Below are 22,938 nucleotides of genomic sequence, written 5' to 3'. Positions count from 1 at the left end.
ATGGTTTGGTAGAAGAAGGAAGATGTCCAATACCAATGACACCAAAGGATTGGTATCTAAAGTGGACTGTTGGACCCGCTATTGATCCGGAGTCTGAGATCATAAGCGACGATGATGATAATGGTGTGAAGGCGTGAGACAGAGGAAAACGTTCCTTAGCTCAAAGTCCTTCGATATGGTACACTTTGGAATATTGGAAGGATTTGAAGATATGTCATCTTCTTGATCCGATGCACATATTCAAGAATGTTGGTCATTCATTATGGAAACACCTCGTTGGCTTAAAAGACACAGCGGCAGCAAGACATGACTTAAAAGATCAAAACTCAAAGCCCAATCTATGGCCACTTTATGATGAAACTCGAAATGAGACAACTTATGAGCCTGCTCCATGGGTACTTACGGCAGAAGAGTTGTAGGCAGTTAACATGAAGATTCGGTCAATTCGTACACCTACGGGATATGGAGTATCTTGTAGAAACATGTTCACTTTAGATGACAAGAGCTTGTCTGGTTTAAAAACACATGATTGGCACAACTTTGTGAAGGTAAATCTACAACGATCTTTGTAAATAGTTAGTTTCTTGTATATTTTCTTGATTGGATGAATCATGTATGCAGCATGTTCTACCCCTTATTATTGACGGGTGCACTACCCAAGGAGTTCGAGATGTAATTTATCGTCTTGGATCGCTTGCAAGGTATATATTTATGGCTCTTTAATTTTCAATGAGAATTTTTAGTTGATAACTTATTTGAATCATTCTCTAATGTCTTCTTGATAACTTACTGATAGATGGATTACATCTAAAGAGATCGACAAACAAATAATTCCACAAAAGAAGCGTGAATGTATAGAGCTTCTTTGTTTGATGGAGAAGGAACTTCCAACATCCTTTTTTGATATTCAAGTCCATCTTCTGGTCCATCTAGTGGACGAGATAGAGCTCGTCGGTGTTGTTTCTAATCGATGGATGTTTTGGGCCGAAAGATTTATGGGCGTACTCAAAGGTTATGTACGTCAAAAACCAAGACCTGAGGGTTCAATGGCAGAGGGATGGATGCTTGAAGAATGCATGTATTACGTTTCAGAATATCTTGAACAAACGGACTCTGAAGCTCCGCGTGCATGGACAAATGAGTCTTCTTCTATCATGTCAGACGAGGTACTGTCTGGTACGGGAGTCTCTTTTCGACTTAGCATCCAAGATAATTTGGATATTTCTACTTTCATTGTCTATAATAGCGAATGCATGCAACAATTTATTGATGAGTATGAAGAGGAGCTTGCAAACCAACGAGTTGGCAGACGTAAAAAGAGAAGATCTAGATGTCAAACCAATGTAAATAACAAGCAGAATGTATCTTCTTTCACGGATTGGTTATACACCCGTATGCAACGTGCGGTTCGTGATATGAGTCAATCTCAAGGGAACAACGAGAGTATATGATCGGGTGTGAAAGAAAGGTAACTTCTTGGGTTTCAAAAATTGAACTAAATAAGCTTCAATCTTCTCTTTTTTCTTATATAATTTATTTATTGTTCTAGGCTCGAATGTATACCAACATGTGGACTTATGGGCAACATCTTCGGATAAAAGACATTAACAACTTACGTCTAACTCAGGATTCTTGCGTTGCTCCCTCTTTCAAGCAATTATCACGTGCCAGTTCAAGACACACAAATCTTGTAGACAGTGAACTTGGTTATGTGGGAACCATTGTCGGTATTTATGAAGTATCGTATTGTATCTTCAAGCAGGTAAAATGAAATCTCTCTTCATGAATCAATAACATGTAGTTTCTTCACTACAAGAGGCTATTCATATTAGCGACGCTCACACAACGACGCTCAAAAAAAAAATCCCGGCGTCGCTATGAGCGTCGCAAATTTACTTGTAAATTTGCGACACTCATAGCTACGCTCATAGCCACGCCGGCTGGGCTAAAAAAAATAACAGAGAGCGCCCAAAAACTCAGATCTCAGATCTGAGTTTTTCCGCGCCCTCAAGCAAGGAGCAGGTAACGCTCTCCCTCTCTCTCTCTCTCTCTCTCTTTCTTCTGCACACACACACACACACACACACACACACACACACACACGAGGAGAGGAAGGAGAGCCAGGTATGCTCCTTCCCTCTCCTCACTCTCATGTTCCCTTCCCCTCTTTCTCTCTCCCTCTCTCTCTCTCTCTCTCTCTCTCACACACACACACACACACACATAGTGTTTTAGAGAGAGAGAGAGAGAGAGAGAGAGAGAGTACAAACATAAACAAAAACGCACACACATACATAAACAAAGAATGCACACACACATTGAGAGAGGAAAAGAGAGAGAGAGCATGCATAAACAAAAAACGCACACATTGAGAGAGGAAAAGAGAGAGAGAACATGCATAAACAAAACACGCACACATTGAGAGAGGAAGAGAGAGAGAAAACATGCATAAACAAAAAAACGCACACACATTGAGAGAGAAAGAGAGAGAAACTAATTTAACGTCGTAGAAAACTAATTAAAATTAAAAGACCTAAAGATCTAGCCGACGAGGAGTTGAAATCAATACCTATTATTCAAGAGGGAAATGGCATAACCAATCTATCATACTTGGCATGGGTGATAGAAAGGTTATACCATTTATCTCTTTTTATTGGCACACACATCCACACACACGCACACACACAAGAAGAAGAGAGTTATAACGTCGTAGGAAACTATCCTAAAAGACGTTAAAGATTAGGTTAGATGTAGACTTACGTTAAATTAGATTTAGGTTTATTTAAGTTAAATTAGATTAGATTTAGGTTTATTTTTAGTTAGATTTACGTTTATTTACGCTAGATTTAGATTTACGTTATATTAGATTAGATTTAGGTCTCCATAGACTGCGATGCCTGCATGAAGCGGGTGAAGAAAGCCCTCAATGGAATATAGGGTATTGATGCCTTCACTCATGGTGGGCTCCGTCGATCCAAAAGTACTGGTGAAATGTCTTCAGAAGATAGGGAAGAAGGTGGATCTTCAGGGCGGCAAGAGTCACTACATCCCCGACAATGTCCATCTAGACAACCTCTAGTCATTCAACAGCAACTTCAAAGTTAGTAACAAGAGCAAGAACGGTCCAAAGGGCCAATTGCTGTCGTCAGATGTGGATGGAGATGAGGCAGCGTTGTGAGCGGGATGAAAACACACACAACGCCTCTATAACGACCCGACACACACTCTTGGAAAGATACACACACACACTATGGGGCACCACTCGGCTTAGACAACACACCTGGCCGAGACAGGGAACACACCTCTGGAGTGAGAGGAGAGAGACTATCCACTTGCCCACTCCACACAGACACACACACACACACACACACACACACAAAAACTCAGCTCAAAAGAGGAGAACTTCTAATGTTTAGATACAAATGAGCTTGGGCCAACACCAATGGGGCAAACAGCTCACACAATATGGGTAAAATAAGCCAGATACAATCACAAACTGGAGCAGAAACTTCGCTCATAGGAGAAACTTACACAGAAAAACAGCAGGAAAAGAGTGAGAAATTTGGCAAAATGGACAGCGCCATCGCGTCCGGAACGGCCCAAAACCCCAGTCTACAATGTCAAAGTGCTCAAATCCGACCTCGGATGAGCAGTTTAGGGCCAAAACAGGCTCCAAAATGGGCAAAAACACACCTGCGGCTGTTCCTCCTCTCTTCTCCACGTTTTTTCTGGTCTTCTCTCAGTTTTTTCAGTTTCCACACTTAGCTTTATTAGTTGGGCACCCTTGGCCTTTTAGATGACCTCAAACGGACCCCGAATAGGCCAAAAACTGACCTCGCAGTGCATAGTTGTCACCTTTTTGCATCATTCGCACACCTGGCACTCAGCTTTTTTCCAATAATGCATCTCGCCACCACGTGAAGTGGCCCCAAAAATTGGTCCTAATAATGACCTTTCTGCATAACTCTCACAAGAAAACACCCACGTTGTGTCCGTCCTCATCTGCGTGCAAATATTGACCTCGTTCGCCCTCCTGACGCCACTAGATGCCATCTGACGCACCTGCTGACCTCACGTCGTCGGCCCGCGGATAGCTTCCTCGAGAAGTTTTACGCGCTACCAACTCCTCCTTATTGTAGAAAAACACAATGGTACTAGTAACGATGAAAATCGATGCACTATGTACATGGTGTCCTACCTGTACACATGTGGGCCCCACGTAACCACCTGGCTCTGGAAAATGGGCAATACTTTATTTGATGCACCATGCATGGGTATGTACATATGCGCAATCCCTTGCTCCAAAAAACTCCTGACATAATTTGCCCATCCCCTAGCCTGCTAGATCATTCATGATCAGCAGCAGCAAAGAGAGATATGAGACTCGCCGCATCACAAGTCTCCTCATCCTTCACCAACATTTCTTGCTCCACCGACAACTCATCTTGTTCCACCATCATCAATCTAGCATGATACAATTTAAGACGCAATCCATTTACCCTTGACTTATGTAGAACACCATCCAGGTTAGCCAGCTGATATGTGCCATTTGGAAAACACTCTACTACCTTGAAAGGGCCTTCCCACTTAATTTGAAACTTCTTTTGGAAGGTGTTGTCCAGCTTACTGTTGTAGCGCAAAACCAAGTCATGTTGCTTGATACCCTTACTTTTGACCTTTTCATTTAGCTTTGTCAAAGCCTTATCCTGCCTCTGCCCATAATGCTCCAAAGCGCTCATCCTATCCAACTGGACCTCTTGTAACTGCAAGAGCCTCTCTTTGAATGCATCACTAGGAGGCCCAAGCAACTTCTCTAACATCTTGACCGCAGGCAACTCTACCTCCACAGGCAATAGTGCTTCCTTTCCATACACCAAATGAAATGGAGTAAACCCTGTACCTGTCTTCACCGAAGTACGGTAAGCCCATAATGCACTAGGCAATTCCAAATCCCAATTCTTTCCTTGGTGCTCTGTCACTTTCGAAAGAATCTATACCAACTCACCATTGAATCTTTCATTCAAGCCATTACACTGCGGGTAATAAGGAGTGGTATGCTGGTGCCTAATCTTCATCTTTGCACATAAAAAATCTAGCAGTTTAGCTCTAAAGCCAGGCCCCTTATCTGAAAGTAACTCCAGTGGCACCCCAAACTTGCAACATATTTCATCATACACAAATTTTGCCACATCCTTTGCAGTGATCTGTTTTACTGCTATAGCCTCTGCCCATCTAGAGAGATAGTCCACTGCCGTCAAAATATAGCTTTTGCCCCTGCTTGTGATAGGTAACGGGCCTATTGCATCAATTCCCCACTTTTCAAACACATCAAACGCCATAATGGTTTTTCGTAGCTCTGGCTTCAACACTCTCTTCCCAAATGCTTGACACCTATTGCAAGACCTACACCAATGGTGAACATCCTTGTGCAAACTAGGCCATACATACCCCTCTTGCAAAATCTTATGCAAGGTGATCTTTAGAGCAAAATGGCCACCACATGCGCCTTCGTGATTCTCTTCCAACACTCTGTAAAGCTCCTCCCGCCAAGGTACACGTCTCAACACGACATCAGCCCCTTTCATGTATAAGACATCACCAATCAATTTGTACCTGTATGCTCTACGCACAAAGCCATACTTCTTAGACTTCTGAATCTCCTTTGGAATGATTCCTGTTAGCAAAAACTCCTCTTCTTGAGCCAAACTTTCCCGGCCATGATAAAGAGGTAAAGTGGTCCTCAACACAAATAGCTCCCCAATCATGCCTTGAGCTGCTTCATGTGCCTCTCCATTTAGAGCACGTTCAATGTGTCTGATACTCCATGCTTCAAACTTTTTTAACAGGCCTTTAATTCTGAAGCACATTTCCTTCAATGAGGTGTTCTTGCTCTTCCACACACCCAACACTTGCTTCACCACTAACAAGGCATCACCTTTTATGCTCAACCTTCGAACCCCATGCTTCAAACAAATGTGTAATCCGGCTTCCAATGTAGCATATTCAGCCTCATTGTTACTATGAGCATCCAATTTGAACCCTCTCTTGCATACTAGCTTCCCCTCTGGATCATAAAGTGCTATACCCCCTGAAGCTGCATCATGGCTCTTTCTGTATGAACCATCAAAGAACAACACATGTGCATTGCTGATCTGTGGCACTTCTTCAACTACCTTTCTCACCACCTCTTCCTTAACAATAAGGGGATTCTCCTTGTAGGTCAACAAATCAGCTAGGGTAGCCCTTGTACTATCTTCCACTAGAAAAGAGAACTCAAACTCTTGCAGCTCAATTACCCATTTCTTCACCACATTTGACATGTTAATACCATTAATTAACTGTGGCAAAAAGGCATAACTCGTCAAGAAAACAAAAGGCCGTGGTAGCAAGTAATGACGAAATCGTCGACAAGCAAATATTACACTGGCCATCACTAGCTCTACTTCCGATAACTTTCTCTCCGCTACCAACTTCACTCGGCTTGCACAATACACTGGCCTCATATAATGGCTGCCCTTCCCCTTTTGCAATAGCATGGCTCCAATGGCATCATCCCCTACTGATGGATTTACATAAAAAACTTTCTCCCAATCAGGAGCCTGCATGGCTGACAACCCCCCTAACACCTCTTTTACCTCTTGAAACACTTCTTCACACTTGTCATCCCATTGCAATGGATCATGCTTTGCCACTTGCTGTAATGGATAAAGAAGCTGCGAAGACAATGGAATAAACCGTGCCATGTACTTCACTTTGTGTATAAAGGTTGCCAATTGCTTCGTACTCATAGGTGATGGAAGAAGAATAATAGACTTAACCTTATCTGGATCAGCCTCAATGCCATTTTCTGACACCATATGGCCCAATAACTTCACCCTTGGCTGTGCTAGATGACATTTCTTTGGATTTAGTTGTCCTCCACATTCATCATATCGAGCCAATACCATCTGCAACTTCTCATGATGCTCAGCCCTACTGCTATAGACACAGAAGTCGTCCATAAAAGCCTTAACACAACTACCAATGAATGGTTCCAACACCCAATTTGCTCTTTCTTGATAGAAAGATGGTCCATTTGACAACCCAAATGGCAATACTGTGTAGCAATAGCAGCCCCATGGCGTAATAAAAGTTGTCTTTGTGCGGTCTTTAAGAGCAATCTTCAATTGAAAATAGCCTGAAAAACCATCACACACACTGTACCTCTCATAACCTGCCACTGAATCCAAGATCTGATCGATGAATGGAAGAGGATATGGGTTCTTCTTAGTGGCTGCATTTAAGGGTTTAAAATCTACACAAATCCTCCACTTCCCATCCTTCTTTGGACTGACTACTACTGGACTCACCCATTCTGTGGTCTCCACAGGGACTATGAACCCTGCCTTCAATAACTTGTCCACCTCTACCCGCAAGGCTTCCATTTGCTCTTGACCCATCCTTCTTAGCCTTTGCCGCACTGGCTTAGCACCTTCTTTCAGCTCTATATGCATCTCTTCACCCTTGAACCCTCTGATCTCTTCATATGCAGTAATGAACAAATCAGGAAAACTAGCCAGCATATGCAAATATATATCCTTCTCCATAGCTGAGAGGTCTCCACTGATCATTTGTGTCATCAATTCCTGCTTCTTTGACAACTCAACCTTGGTTTTCATCAGCCCTTCAATCACTTCATAAGGCCCTTCACTTTCATCTTCAACCTCATTCGCAAATGCGACTAAACCACACTCCTGGATTTCTTTATCCATCAAAAGAAATGCAACATCAGCATCCTCATCACTGCTGGTAGTGCTATCACTGTCCTCATCTGTCACCGTGGAAGAGTCTTCATTACTAGACTCATCCTCATCTTCATAAAGCTCCTCTAATCGTTTCCTTGTGTCCATATTATAAAGCTTCTTGGTACCTGTCTTTCCATAGAGGCTAATCGTACCATGTCGCCAATCTTGAACAGCTCCCACTGCACGTAACCATGGTCTGCCCAGTATAATAGGATATGCTCCCAACCCTGCTGGCATCACATGAAAATCAACCACTGCCTTTGCATCATATGCCTCCACTTCTAAGCTCTTTACAACACCCAAGCATTTTACTTTTTGATGGTTTGCCAATCTGATCCGAAAACCTGACACCCCAGCCACTGTGAGACCCATCTTCTCAACGCATGAGTGTGTTATGACGCATATTTGGGCTCCTCCATCCACATAACCTTGTCCCAAATTTTTCCTTTTATGCCACACATCTACTATTGGACAAATGTCTGGTAGCTCGTCCATTGCCAACACCTTCACTGAACCTCTCTCTGGCTCTTTCTCCATTGGGTTAACCATCCTCTTCCACTGTCGCTTTAGCTTAGGCACCATCTCTATAAGCTGCCCAAAAGTAACATCTGCCTTCCTGCTCGTCAGATCCTCCTTCAAGTCATAGCTTAATTGCCCATCCCCTAGTGGAAAATCTGAAACATGAAACTTTCGACGAGCTCTCCTTTTCCTCTTGGCCTTGACATCCTCGCCTTCATGGCTCTTTCCTTTCTTCTTACTAGGACCTGGGGCACTTCTTCCTTCCTTTTCCTCTGTGGTCCTCTTCCCAATAGGCATCACTAATGTATCCTCTAGCTTTGATGCCTTCTCCAAGGTGACTACACTTAGCACTTTTGTCTTCCCTTTTTCCTCCTGGGTCAGTCCACTGGTTCCTTCGTCTCCCTTAATTTCGATGCCATAATCATTTGACCTAGTTAGCACCTGTCTTGGCAATGGATACATGTCTCCCCCCATCCTTGGTGGCTTATCACATTGCGGGCTGATGTGACCCAACTCTCCACAATTATAACATGTGGGCGTCTGCCTCCAAAACCTACCATTGCTTTGTCCAACACCATTCCTAGGCCTTTCTTCACCTCCTTGCTGATTTGCAAACCTCCCTCGACCTCGATTATTTCCCACTTGACCTAGCATGTTTAGGCTGAGATTCTTCATCAGATCAACCACTTGCCTCATGTCTTGCCTTAGGCCATCATCTTGCACTGCTGTAGTGACCACTGCTGGCATAACCTGAGTAGTAACAGGAACCACTGGTTCATGATGAACCCCTGACATGCGCCCTTGTAAAGACTCTATAGGCTGAAATTCAGACCTCATTGGCAAAGACTCCACCCCTAACTGGCTCATTTTCCTCAGCTTCCACTCTTTGTTCCTTGCTACCTCTAGTGCATCTTCATATGTCCTAGGCTTCTTTAGCTCCACTCTCCAACGTATATTCTCCCAAAGACCAGCCAAGAACCTGTCCTTCTTCATCATGTCAGGCGGGGGTACCTGTGGTGCTAAAGCCTTGCACATTCGCTCCCATGCCAATGAAAACTTACGTATGTACGCATCTACTGGCTCACCTTCCTTTTGCACCAAAGCCTGTACTTCTTGCCACACCTTGTCAGGGTCTTCTATCTTCACAAACTCCACTTCCAATCCATGCCTTAGATTGTCCCAACTCAATCTTATAGGTGGATCAGCCATACGCAACTCCTCTTCAAATGCTTTGGACCAAGCTCGTGCATCACTCTTCAAACAAATTTGGAGAAGGCGTAACATTTGCGTAGGGTCATGAATCTGGTTGCTAATGCAGGCAACCTCCATCTTTTCCAAAAATTCTTCCACATCTTCATCACTTCTTCCATGAAACTCGGGATAAGAGAAAGCCATGGCTACCCAAATTATGATGCTTTGAGAACCCCTTCGAACACACGTGCAAGAACCCAAAACTTTTCACTTCCCAATCCCCAGAAACTTCAATGGAGCTCAACTTTAGATAAGGACAAACACATGCACATCAAATGAGTTTTCATAGTTGATCATCGGAATTACAACAGGCAAAGGACATTCCAGGATCTCTCTCAATCTTCTTGGCCCAAACATAAAGACTATGCGCTGCTGGAAAAAGATCTTCCTGGACACATGAACATTAATCTGAATTCTTTGAGTTAAATGAAAAGGAGTGAACTGAGGGCCATTTTGATCATCCATTAAAGCCAACCATGAAGCTCCCAAGAAGGCACACCTGACTCAACCTCTGATTTTGCCAAAATTTCAGCAGCATAACAGCATAAATGGCTCAAAATACCAAAAAACCAGCCATCATAACTTGGGAAAATTTCGACAGAGTTTCCCCAGAAGTAGAGCAGTAGGAACCCAAAATATAGATTGTATCTGTATGCATAAACTGTCAACAATAGAACCCGAGCATCAAGTAGGACTCACTAGTATATAGCCTATGGCGAGGTCACAAAAAGGGTGCTCCAGCTACCTGTATCACCGAAAGGATCTCCACATTTGAGAATCCCCCAGCTCAATAAAAACCTCACGCTATCGACCCTCACACGAAGGCTAATGCAAATCGCGTATAGTCAAGTCTCAGAAATGACTATCTTCCAGACCAAGTCTCAGAAATGGCTGGGACTGCCAAATAAAACCATATATGGCTCCACAAAGGCGTACAATGACAGTTTCCACAAGTAACGTACAATCCAACAGACAATGCGCTCAAATAGGCGCCAAGTGATGCATTCCCACAACAACTGCAAGTGACATCACTATACTCCAGCTACTTGTACCTGTGTGAATCACCTGTACCTGTCCATGTCCCTGTTCCTGACCTATAACCTGTAACCTGTAATCTGCAACCTGCAACCTGTAATCCCGAAGCTCGAAGCTCGAAGCTCGAAGCAGAAGGTACTCGAAGAAGATCCTCCGTGGAGGCGCCAAAAGAATGTGAGCGGGATGAAAACACACACAACGCCTCTATAACGACCCGACAAACACTCTTGGAAAGATACACACACACACTATGGGGCACCACTCGGCTTAGACAACACACCTGGCCGAGACAGGGAACACACCTCTGGAGTGAGAGGAGAGAGACTATCCACTTGCCCACTCCACACAGACACACACACACACACACACACACAAAAACTCAGCTCAAAAGAGGAGAACTTCTAATGTTTAGATACAAATGAGCTTGGGCCAACACCAATGGGGAAAACAGCTCACACAATATGGGTAAAATAAGCCAGATACAATCACAAACTGGAGCAGAAACTTCGCTCATAGGAGAAACTTACACAGAAAAACAGCAGGAAAAGAGTGAGGAATTTGGCAAAATGGACAGCGCCATCGCGTCCGGAACGGCCCAAAACCCCAGTCTACAATGTCAAAGTGCTCAAATCCGACCTCGGATGAGCAGTTTAGGGCCAAAACAGGCTCCAAAATGGGCAAAAACACACCTGCGGCTGTTCCTCCTCTCTTCTCCACGTTTTTTCTGGTCTTCTCTCAGTTTTTTCAGTTTCCACACTTAGCTTTATTAGTTGGGCACCCTTGGCCTTTTAGATGACCTCAAACGGACCCCTAACAGGCCAAAAACTGACCTCGCAGTGCATAGTTGTCACCTTTTTGCATCATTCGCACACCTGGCACTCAGCTTTTTTCCAATAATGCATCTCGCCACCACGTGAAGTGGCCCCAAAAAGTGGTCCTAATAATGACCTTTCTGCATAACTCTCACAAGAAAACACCCACGTTGTGTCCGTCCTCATCTGCGTGCAAATATTGACCTCGTTCGCCCTCCTGACGCCACTAGATGCCATCTGACGCACCTGCTGACCTCACGTCATCGGCCCGCGGATAGCTTCCTCGAGAAGTTTTACGTGCTACCAACTCCTCCTTATTGTAGAAAAACACAATGGTACTAGTAACGATGAAAATCGATGCACTATGTACATGGTGTCCTACCTGTACACATGTGGGCCCCACGTAACCACCTGGCTCTGGAAAATGGGCAATACTTTATTTGATGCACCATGCATGGGTATGTACATATGCGCAATCCCTTGCTCCAAAAAACTCCTGACAGCGTCACCGCCGGAAGTTAACTCTCACATCTTTAGTGATGAGAATGCCAACTCTTGCCGAGTTATGTGAAAAATTATGTGTTAAATCAGTTTTAAGGTTCTTATAATCCCTGTTAGTTTAGTTCTTTGTTTTTAATATAACATAATTTACGTTAGATTTAGATTTATGTTATATTAGATTAGACTTAGGTTTATTTAGGTTTACCCACACCCACACACACACACACACACACACACACACACACACAAGAAGAAGAGAGTTTTAACGTCGTAGGAAACTATCCCAAAAGACGTTAAAGATTAGGTTAGATGTAGACTTACGTTAAATTAGATTTAGGTTTATTTTTAGTTAGATTTACGTTTATTTAGATTTACGCTTATTTACGTTAGATCGAGTCCACGCAAGAATTACTTACGGTTTAGGGTTTAGAGTTAGACGAACAGTGAAAAGATCTACTGTGAAAAGATGTTAAGATGCTGTGAAGTGCTACAGCTAGAGAAGAGGCAAAGGGGTTTTGTCCACTACATGCAGTATCATGTAGACGTGGGTCTGTAGATTTCTTGTACCCACAAATATAGGTATTGACCAATAAAGACGAGAGTATAACCCGGTGGTTCTGATCTCCGTGCACCTCTAGACCGAGGTGTGCGGGGATTGGACATGACTAGAGAATGTGAGGTAGAGAGAGAGAGAGAGAGAGAGAGAGAGAGAGAGAGAGAGAGAGAGATAAGACGAAGAATGACAATAGAATATTAAATTTGTTGTCCAGGTTATAAGATTTTTATCCTCATTATGAGTAGTGACGAGGATGTGGGACCGTCCAACCGAAACACCTATCTCTCAACGAGGGTCTTATGTCCTTGTAATCAATGCAAGCATGCTGTGCGACGGACAAGACGTGTTTCTTTGCAGCACGTTCGCGAATTTGGCGAGTTCGATCCATCTATTATAGATCGAGTTGTTGCCAATTATAACTCGTCGGACTCTGACGCTGGCCAACAGGCAGCAATCTTGCAACCCAATAGACGTGTTCGCAGGCGCTTTGGTCAAGCAGCATATGTGAGGCCACAAGATGTAGCCTCTAACAGCTCGGGGGATGATCATGCAGAGCACATTCCCAACGAGGCAATGTTTGAGCCCGAGATTGATGAAATGATCGAGACGATCATGGATTCAGAAAGGCTTATCTATGATGATATGAAAAGTGAAGCCGATACGCCATTGTATAATGGAGCACGTATGTCTAGATTGAAAGCACTCCTGGTTCTTCTCAACATGCAGGCAAATTTTGGATGGAGTGACACTAGCGTCACAGCGCTTTTCAGGTGATCTATTACAATTAGTTTACTTTAATAAAACTCTAAATGTATAATGATCTGATAGATTTTTACACGACTGTATCGTATTTTTATGTTGTGTAGATTGCTTAAAGAGCACATACTACCAGCTGACAATGTGATGCCAGATTCCCGAGATGACGCAAGAAAGATTTTGCGAAACTTGGGGATGGATTACAATTCTATCCACGCTTGTCCTAATGACTGCATTCTTTTCAGAGGGGAATACATAGACATGGAGAAGTGTCCGAAATGTGATTCCGAAAGATATCGAGTAGATCTCCACGGGACAAAAATTCCACAAAAGGTTTTGCGACATTTTCCTCTGCTTCCTCGCATCAAGCATTTCTTCGAATGTAAGTCCATGGCCGCCCTAGCATCATGGCATGAGGAGAATAAATCTTCGGATGGTGTGCTACGAATTCCTGCAGATTGCGCAGCCTAGAAACATATAGATGGAACATGGTCGGATTTTGCCAGGGAAGCTCGAAATTTGCGCTTAGGCCTGGCTATGGATGGCGTAAATCCATTTGGTCAAAGATCAACATCTTACAGTGTATGGCCCGTTGTCATCGTCAACTACAACATTCCCCCGTGGTTGACTATGAAGAAGGGGCACCTATGGCTAAGCTTGATTGTGCCATGGCAATATAAAGTGGAGAATATGGATGTGTATCTTCGTCCACTATTGGAAGAGCTACAACAATTGTGGATTGGCATAGAGGTGGTGGATATGAGCCGACACACAGGACGACGGAATGCTTTGATCAGAGGCATTCTAATGTGGACCGATTTTGCATGCTTCACAATCCAGTGATGCAAAAGTGGATTTCACAATATGAGGATGCAAAGCAAGAGCGACAAAGGGCACATATCTTCACACTCGTCTAGACACCGGCATATCTTCACACTCGTCTAGACACCGGCGCTCGAGTGGTGGTGGTGGCGGTTGTTGTGGGGATTCCGCCGCCGATGCCTCCACACCGCCTCGTGTTCGACGAGGCTCTTTACCCTCCCCTTCTTTGCCCGCCCCCACACCAGCCACAGCATCGCCATCTACACCAGGTTTTGCGCGGCTGACTGTTCCTAGCAGCTACACACCTCTACCTACTCCGCCAGGAGCCACCCCACTCGACACTCCTCACTTCGGGGCCCAGACGCCGGTGGAGACACCTGGCGACCGTACCCCCATCGACACGCCGCTAGAGACCCCTGGCGGGACACCCAGGTTCATGCGTCACCGGCCAGAGGGCTTGCCTTACTCCGTCGACTTCAGCGGCGGCATCATCATGGATGATGACGGCAAGAAGGTGATCTCGCGCATGCGTGGTCTTTGCTCTCAGCTATTTAGACACTACATACTAAACAAATGGAGTGAAGTACCAAGTGATTTAAAAATTAGAGTCATCAACATACTTCATGATGAGTTTCCCGTTCCAACACGGGATCAGCGCTTCAATGAAGACCTGATGAAGATTCGAATGCGCGAATACTGCAAACACAAGCGTTCCGAAGTGCAAAAAGCAATCAAGAATGGGTGGAACAGGCCAGATTGGCTGGCCAAAGAAGATTGGCAGAATGCGAAGAAAGCAACGCGCGAGAATCCCGACAAGTAGAAGCAACAAAAGGATGCAGCCAGAGCGTGAGTAGAGGCAGGGAGCTCGCACCACTTGGGGAGCGGTGGATGGGCATCATTTGAGGCCGATTTTGTAAGTGTTTTCACATTGCTCTTTATGTTCGATAGTTTAGGGTTTATGAGTTTTTTAATTCTAACATAATGAAATCTTTGTATGTTTTGACAGTGGTCGATGGCAGGACGTGATCCCACACCGTACGAGCGCGAGTACGCAGGCAGGAAGGGCTTAAACGCCCTGATGGACATTCTCAGTTCTCACGGCGGCATGGTTAGTATTAGGGTTTACTCTTTTCTATTTTTTGTATTGTTTTATAAATGTCGTTATATGTTTATACTTACTGAAAGCTGTCTTATTGTCTTTTTTTGCAGAATCCAACAGATACGCCGCTTGGACGCGATGAGACGTCTGACTAGACGACGTCAGTTTAGCCGTAGCTAGATAGCATTAGTTTAGGGTTTCTCATAGCTTATGTATCATGAGACGGATTTTATACGTCTTTTTGAACCATGTATATTATTACATTTGTCACCGCAGTTCATTTTGCCAATCAATTCTTTATGCCTATGATGTTGTACAATTGTCATTATTGCATTTGCCAATCAATTCATTTTGCCTATGATGTGTACAATTGTCAATTTTACGCTTGTCAATTTTGCAAACAATGCGTCTTGTGGGTGACTATTTTGGGTCTATTATCTACCCTTGCACTTTTTTTAAAAAGTGAATCAAGTACAATATGGTTGATGGGTGGCAGGGCATTCAATGCCCTGTCACCAAAAAAAAATTCTCTCGGGCGTCGCTATAACCGTCGCTATTTATGGCTCTGGAGCGTCGCTATGAGCGTCGCTATAGACTTCTGTGTAACCGTCGCTATATAGCGACGCTTATAGCGACGGTCATAGCGACGCATATAGCGACGCTCTCGTAGCGACGGTTTTAGCGACGCCGGGGGTTATAAAAACCCAGTGTATTTCCATCGCTAACAGCGTCACAAGAGCACACAACCTCTTGTAGTGCTTGAAGCTATGCATAAGTCTAAAGTTTTGATTCGTGCATTTTGACAGGTGATTTTGAAGGCGGATTGGTTTCGTGCCGAGTATAAAGGCAATAATGCCACAATGAGACAAGAACCATCCAGATTTTGGTCCGTCGACTCCTCAAAGTTAATGCGTGCAACAAAAGAGCCTTACATTCTGCCACCTCATGTTGAACAAGCATTCTTTTTCAAGAATACAGATGCTCATCCATGGTGGCAAGTTGTGCATGCCCAACCCAGGGGTCGACACTTGTTTGATAGCGTTGATCTTGAGGAAGAAAATCAAGAAGAAATTGATCCTTCCCCGAATCTAGACACATCGACTTCAGAGAATTGTAGACTTTTCCTTGCAAATCATGATGACATTGTACATGATGAGAACGACAATGATTCGTGCTCTGACACTATAGACACTGAAGAGGAAGACATGATGGATGTCGAGCGGACAATGGAAATGAATGTAAACACATATTTAACGGCGGAGGAGTTTGAGGAAGTCCACAAGGATAATGAAGACGAGATTCTATTGACGATTAATCTCAGAGATGACGATGAGGACTACTAGTCTTATTAGACGTCAACTCACGACTCAACTTATGTTGGGTAAGATTTTATCTCAAAGCAATTTATTGTATGTCAATATTTTTATTCTTTTGAAAATCATACTAATAAGGGTGGGTGGTGGGGAGTCTCTTGGTGATAGCCTCATATGGCTAGTGTCGGGGTTCGATTCCCCTCAGACTCGTTTTTCTTTCTTTGGTTGTATACAGGGTGGCAAGGGTACCTTCATAGTGAACCACCAAACAACATACTAGAAGATTGACTCCCAAGCTGACAGGAATGCAAACACAGTGATGCACAATACATTCAGAATTTTCTCAATGGCTGCTGTTTTTGGACTGTTTTGCAGCCGTACGGATGCCTGGAACATTGGGAACAGTGCCCAATTGTCAGAGTACACTTTTGGGAATGTTTGGGGCTAGAAACAGGTGAAAAACCAGAAATCTAGAGAGCTGTAATTGCTCTTTTTGAGTTGGAATTAGAGGGTTTTTGTCAAAGAAAGTGAGTTCTTGGTTGGAAACTTGTTTGGGACCAGTTTGGAGTTGTTATGCTACCAAAATTTGGTCAATATAGGTCAATAGGGTGGTGCATGACTCTCTGTCATAACCTTCTGCCGAAGAAGTCGACAAACGCAAAGCTTTCCATGAAACATCCGAAAATGAATCAAGATGTTCGCCACGAACAAGAGCGTCATAGGGCTCAACAAAATCCGCATCTATATTGTAATGATCTCGCATCTCATCCAACTTGGCCGCTACATGTGGATGCCTAGACAAGGTATCTGCTACCACGTTCTTCTTGCCCGCAACATACACAAGCTGAAAATGAAACATAGACAAGAAGTTGGCCCATGACAAATGCTTCTCACAAAGCTTGGCCTGAGTGAGAAAATATCGCAATGACTGATAATCAGTCTGCATAGTAAAATCCTCTCCAAGAAGATAGTGCTTCCATGACTCTAGAGCATGAATAACGCCAAGCAACTCCTTCTTGTAAATCTACATATGCTGCTCTGGCCCTCTCAATACCCTGCTCTTATAGGCAATAACATGTCCATCTTGCATCATGCAAAGGTGCTGCTATCTCTGCAAAGAAACGAATAGTCATAGTAGATGTATATGCAAGCCCCATCTCATTCGTCTTTACTCCCATCTTCTCAGCTAGCTCTGGTGTAATAAAACTGGCCCTTACCCCCGGATCGAAGAAAACAAGCAATTGATGATCCCGGACCTGACTCCATGCTCTGCAACTCTGAACTCGCATCCGCATCCCTTGATCGCAGAATATCAGGTACTAAACCTGTAGATGGACGGGATCTACTCGAAGATGATCTCTGGTTCTGGTTCTGGTTCTGGTTCATCAAGATCAGCCATAGTCTGGGCTGTCTTGGTATACATAGAGAAAGCCTGTCGACCAATGTTAGCTGATGTATAGTGCGAGCCCGGAACTTGATACAATGATTCCCCAGTATCTTTGGCAATCCTATAACAAATCACTCAACTTGCTCCTTAAGAGTAACATTCCGAAACGAAGTCATCAGCAACTGTGCCTTCCAAAACTTTGATATGTACTATTCCATAGTCGAGCAACCAAGATATGAATGTGTATTCCAAGTTGTTATCACATCCGCTTCAAAAGCCACAGTCATAAAGATAGCTGCAAATGTTCTCTTGAAATCCACCCATGTCCTCGGCTGAATGCGGTTGTTCATAAGGCCATTCCACCATGACTGCATATCGTCCTTCAGAAAAGTAGCGACTTTGCGAAGTTTGGAAGCCTCTGCAAAATTCTCACCATTAAAGGCGTTGTCGAACTAGTGGATAAAGGCTAAGGCCTTTACCTCATCTATCCCACCATGGAAAGTATTAAACTTGACTGACTGGCCACCTTCCTTGTAATCTTTTGTTGGTCCCACAGGAGTAAGGTCGTCGGGGATTGGAGCAGCAAAAGTCCTCGTCCCTCCAATGTATCCACCATGCTCTTAGCCTGCTCCCAAAGTGCCATCATGTGATGGTATTCCTCCCACAAAACTAGGTAGAGTTCTAAAATCATATGCATATCTACCAAGCCAGCCTCCTCCGTTCACTTTGAGTCTATGCTTTAATGGCTTCCAAGAGACAACATTCAAAAGCACACTCCTCAAGCATTTTACGTGCTTTCTTCAGTGCACCACATTTGGCATATATGTCAAAGAGACAGATAACGGCTTTGATCAATCTTTTAACTTAATTAATATCTCCACCTGGACGTACGACAGCGGACTAGTCTACCTCCTTGGCGCCTTTCCTTGTGGGCTAGAATCTGCTCAGGGTGTAATACTTTGTCGAGCTCATCAACCTCGGGTTGTGGACTGTCCTCAGGTTGATTCCCGCAATTCTCCCATAAACTATCGAACAAGACTCACATGGAAAGCGTTATGAATCTTCCACGAGGCATGCTCGCCTTCTCAAATCGAAGCAAAACCCAATCACCTTCTCTGAAGTGCAATCGGCATCTATGCTTCTCTTGAGCTTTTTGGCTGGCTCATCAGATTGATCATGTACAATCTTGTGATTTTTGATGCTCTGTTGCTGAGGCAAGAGCCTTCCTATATAGGAACAGGTGAAGTTAATTACCTCGCCAAACAGGTACAAAAATCAGCACTGTTTGGCTGCTGCTTTTGAGCTATTTGGGGGCTATTTTGTGCTCAGAATCATGCCAGAATCAAGGGCCACATGGCCCAAGGTACATAGAACAGTACAGGGACACTAGAGAAGTGAAAACAGGTCAAAAACAGGCCATAACCAGACAATACAGCGGCCTGAAATTGTCGTTTTTGGACTGTTTTGCAGTCGTATGGATGCCTGGAACATTGGAAACAGTGCCCAATTGTCAGAGTACACTTTTGGAAAGCGTTGGGACTGGAAATAGGTGAAAAACCAATCCCAGAGAGCTGTAATTGCTCTTCTTGAGTTGGATTTAGAGGGTTTTTGTCGAAGCAAGTGAGTTCTTGGTTGGGAACTTGTTTGGGACCGGTTTGGAGTTGTTATGCTACCAAAATTTGGTCAATACAAGTCAATAGGGTGGTGCATGACTCTCTGTCATAACCTTCTGTCGAAGAAGTCGATAAACGCAAAGCTTTCCACGAAACATCAAAAAAGGGATCAGGATGTTCTCCACGAAAAAGAGCGTCATAGGGCTCAACAAAATCCGCATCTGTATTGTAATGATCTTGCATCTCATCCAACTCGGTCGCTACATGTGGGCGCCTAGACAAGGTATTTTCTACCACGTTCTCCTTGCCCGCAACATGCACAAGCTGAAAATGAAACATAGACGAGAAGTTGGCACATGACAAATGCTTCTCACAAAGCTTGGCCTGAGTGAGAAAATATCGCAATGACTAATGATCAGTCTGCATAGTAAAATCCGCTCCAAGAAGATAGTGCTTCCATGACTCTAGAGCATGAATAACGGCAAGCAACTCCTTCGCGTAAATCTGCATAAGCTGCTCTGGCCCTCTCAATACCCTGCTCTCATAGGCAATAACATGTCCATCTTGCATAAGCACTGCACCAATACTACTGCCACATGCATCACACTGCCCCTGAAAAGACTTTCTCGCGTCCGGAAAAATAAGGACTGGCTCTGTAGTAAGCTTCTCTTTCAGAAGCTTGAATGCTTGCTGTTGTCTATGGCAAGCCGTGCAGATCGTCGATGTAGAGCGAATTGATGGAAGCCCCTCCACCCAGGAATGCCTAGCCGCGCGTTATAACATCGCATAGCTAAGGTGGCCAAACCTAGCATGCCAAAGTGTAGATGAAACCGTGCCTTGTGAGAGTAGAGCCTTGAGCTTGAATAACCAGCCATCACGCTCCCTTCTAGCAAGGATTGGACCTGTAGCACCATCTGTAATAATCACCTTACCATCCCCAAAAGTGACAAAAGCTCCCAAGGTGTCCAAGGAGGAAACTGAGAGAAGGTTGAAGGCTAAGTCGGGGACGAAAAGCGCATCAACCGCACTATACTTGGGGTCTACTGAAGAGCGGAAGATAGGAATCCTCCCAGTCCCAGCCACTGGAATCGAGTGAGAATCACCCAAGGTAATGTATTGATCTGATGAAGCGGTAAGAGAACTAAACCACTCCCGCATGGGAGTCATGTGAGTGGTCCCACCGCTATCCACAATCCAAGCACCGGACTGTGAAGAGGTCAAGGCAAGGTCCTGTGAGGCAATCAAAGAGACTCCAACACTCACCGCTATCCACAATCCAAGCACCGGACTGTGAAGAGGTCAAGGCAAGGTCCTGTGAGGCAATCAAAGAGACTCCAACACTCACCTTCACCTCCGGCACAAAACTCGGCTCGGCTCTCAATCTGCATGAGCTGGGAAAGAGCCTCCTCCCAAGTGGGTTGCGTGGTACACCTTGACTGAATGAGACTCTGGTAGAAAGAGTCAAACCTGTCTGGAAGTTTGAATAGGAGTTGTTGCGCCATCCGAGTAGAGGTCATCTCGCCTCAGACCGTAACCAAATCATCCCATAGCTCTCGCATCGTGCGGGTCAACCCTGAGAGAGAGTTGAATTGGCTATACTACAACTGGTAGAGCTCCTTCTCCAATCGCATAATACAGCCAATAGACTTGTCTACGAAGAGATCTGAGAGTCTCTTCCAAAGACTATGGGCATGTGACTCCGTTCTGACTTCCTGAAGGATAGAATCAGAAAGGTTAAGCAAAAGGAAAGTAAACACCTTGCGGTCTATCTTTTGCCACTCGTCCGCCGTTCCATGTGTATAGTCCTCCTCCGCTGGGTGAGGCATAACCGCCTGTGCCGCGTCCTCGAGCCAATCCCAAACTTCGTTGTACATACATATAGTATGCACCTTTGTCTTCCATATGGACCAGTTAGCACTGTCCAACTTGGCACTCTCCGAGAACATGGTGAAGCCGTAAAGTATAATTTGCAACTCCAATTAGTGTCCTCCTCAGAGGGCAAGGTACGCCACATATGAGATATGCAAGACTCCAAGATCGAATAGGCACAGAAACGCAACCGCAAGTGGACTCCTCCTCAAAACAGCTCGAGAAAAAAGCCCGAGATGCCTCCAAAACACTTCCGAGAAGTGTATAAGCCTCCGTAATGTCGATGTCATCCAAAAAACCCAATAAATCTGCTGCTGTCCGCCAAAAAATAGCAACTGCAGAGCATTGAAAAACACAAAAAACAATGATTTTCAGCGACTTACGCGCACCCATAAACGTCCAAGACGCGTAGTGCCAATGGGGAGAAGTCAATCCTTGCGAGGTAGGCTGAGTTTGGGACCTCTCAGTTTGAAATATTTAAACTAGATCTCTCTCTCTCTCTTTCTCTCTCTCTCTCTCTCTCTCTCTCTCTCTCTCTCTCTCTCTCTCTCTCTCTCTCTCTCTGTGTGTGTGTGTGTGTGTGTGTGTGTGTGTGTGTGTGTGTCTCTCTCAGAATAGAGCCACTACACTGCCTTGTTTTCAGAACAACCTACACTCAGAGAGCTCATGGAGTCCAGAGACCAGAGACAGCTTGGATGTTTTCTTCTAGAGATGCAGAGACATAGAGATCTAATGCTACAATCACCTAGTGGAGATAGATAGTCCCAGCTTACAGATTTTTTTCATCGAGCGACTCCAACACCCCCTATTACTACCACACATAGAGGGGTCACTCTACAGCAGGAAGAGGTGGTTAGAGCTAGGAGACGACCTAGAGTTGTGGGATACCGGACCCGACGAGCACACTAGAGGGAGATCCACCAGATCTGGGCACACCATGAGCATGACAGACAGAGAGTGATACAGCGAGTCTACTCCGACCCTGCCACCATACTACAAGGACTCTTCATACCCTACCCACCTATGCATGATATCCTAGTTGTTCACCAAGACACATGAGCAGAGAGCAAGGGAGAAAGAAAGACATAGCGCACCATGTGCACCTGTGAGGTTGGATCGAAGTGCTACACATATCACGAGAGAGAAGAGGGGGAGCAAAGAGAAGACAAGACAAACACGGGGCACTCGGTACAAGTGCAAGAGTGAGCATTTCCCTCTTAGTGGGGAGCAAGGGAGAGAGAAATACAAAGCCTACCATGTGCACTTGCAAGATTGAAGTGCTACACATATCAGGAGAGAGAGAGAGAGAGAGAGAGAGAAGAGAGAGAGAGAAGAGGGGGAGCAAAGAGAAGAGAGACATGGGGCACTGGGTACAAGTGCAAGAGTAAGAATTTTTCTCTTGTACATGCTTATTTATAGATATCATTCAATGCTTATAATGATTACAACCGTCCACTTGGACATAAAATAATTATTGCTCAAGAAGGGTTCTCAACTAATAAAATGTCAATAAGCTATCTCTCAATTTCAAACGCCATAAACCAATTGTGCTTGCCCTCTATCAGCCTACGTACAGATGTATATAATAAGTATACACCATAATTAAATACCATTATAATTA

The 22,938-nt window shown here is 44.4% G+C and overlaps 2 pseudogenes; one reads left to right on the top strand and one right to left on the bottom strand.

The window, feature by feature from the left end:
• Positions 1-428: 428 nt before the first annotated feature.
• LOC147431125 (uncharacterized) lies at positions 429-8,270 on the top strand (annotated as a pseudogene).
• A 12,912-nt stretch (positions 8,271-21,182) lies between these two features.
• Positions 21,183-21,710, bottom strand: LOC147431124 (uncharacterized; annotated as a pseudogene).
• Between the last annotated feature and the right edge of the window lie 1,228 nt (positions 21,711-22,938).

Source organism: Adiantum capillus-veneris, chromosome 21 (assembly GCF_014529385.1).
Source record: "Adiantum capillus-veneris isolate H3 chromosome 21, ASM1452938v2, whole genome shotgun sequence".
In the NCBI taxonomy this organism is placed as follows: Eukaryota; Viridiplantae; Streptophyta; class Polypodiopsida; order Polypodiales; family Pteridaceae; genus Adiantum; species Adiantum capillus-veneris.
This window is presented reverse-complemented; position numbering and strand designations above follow the sequence as displayed.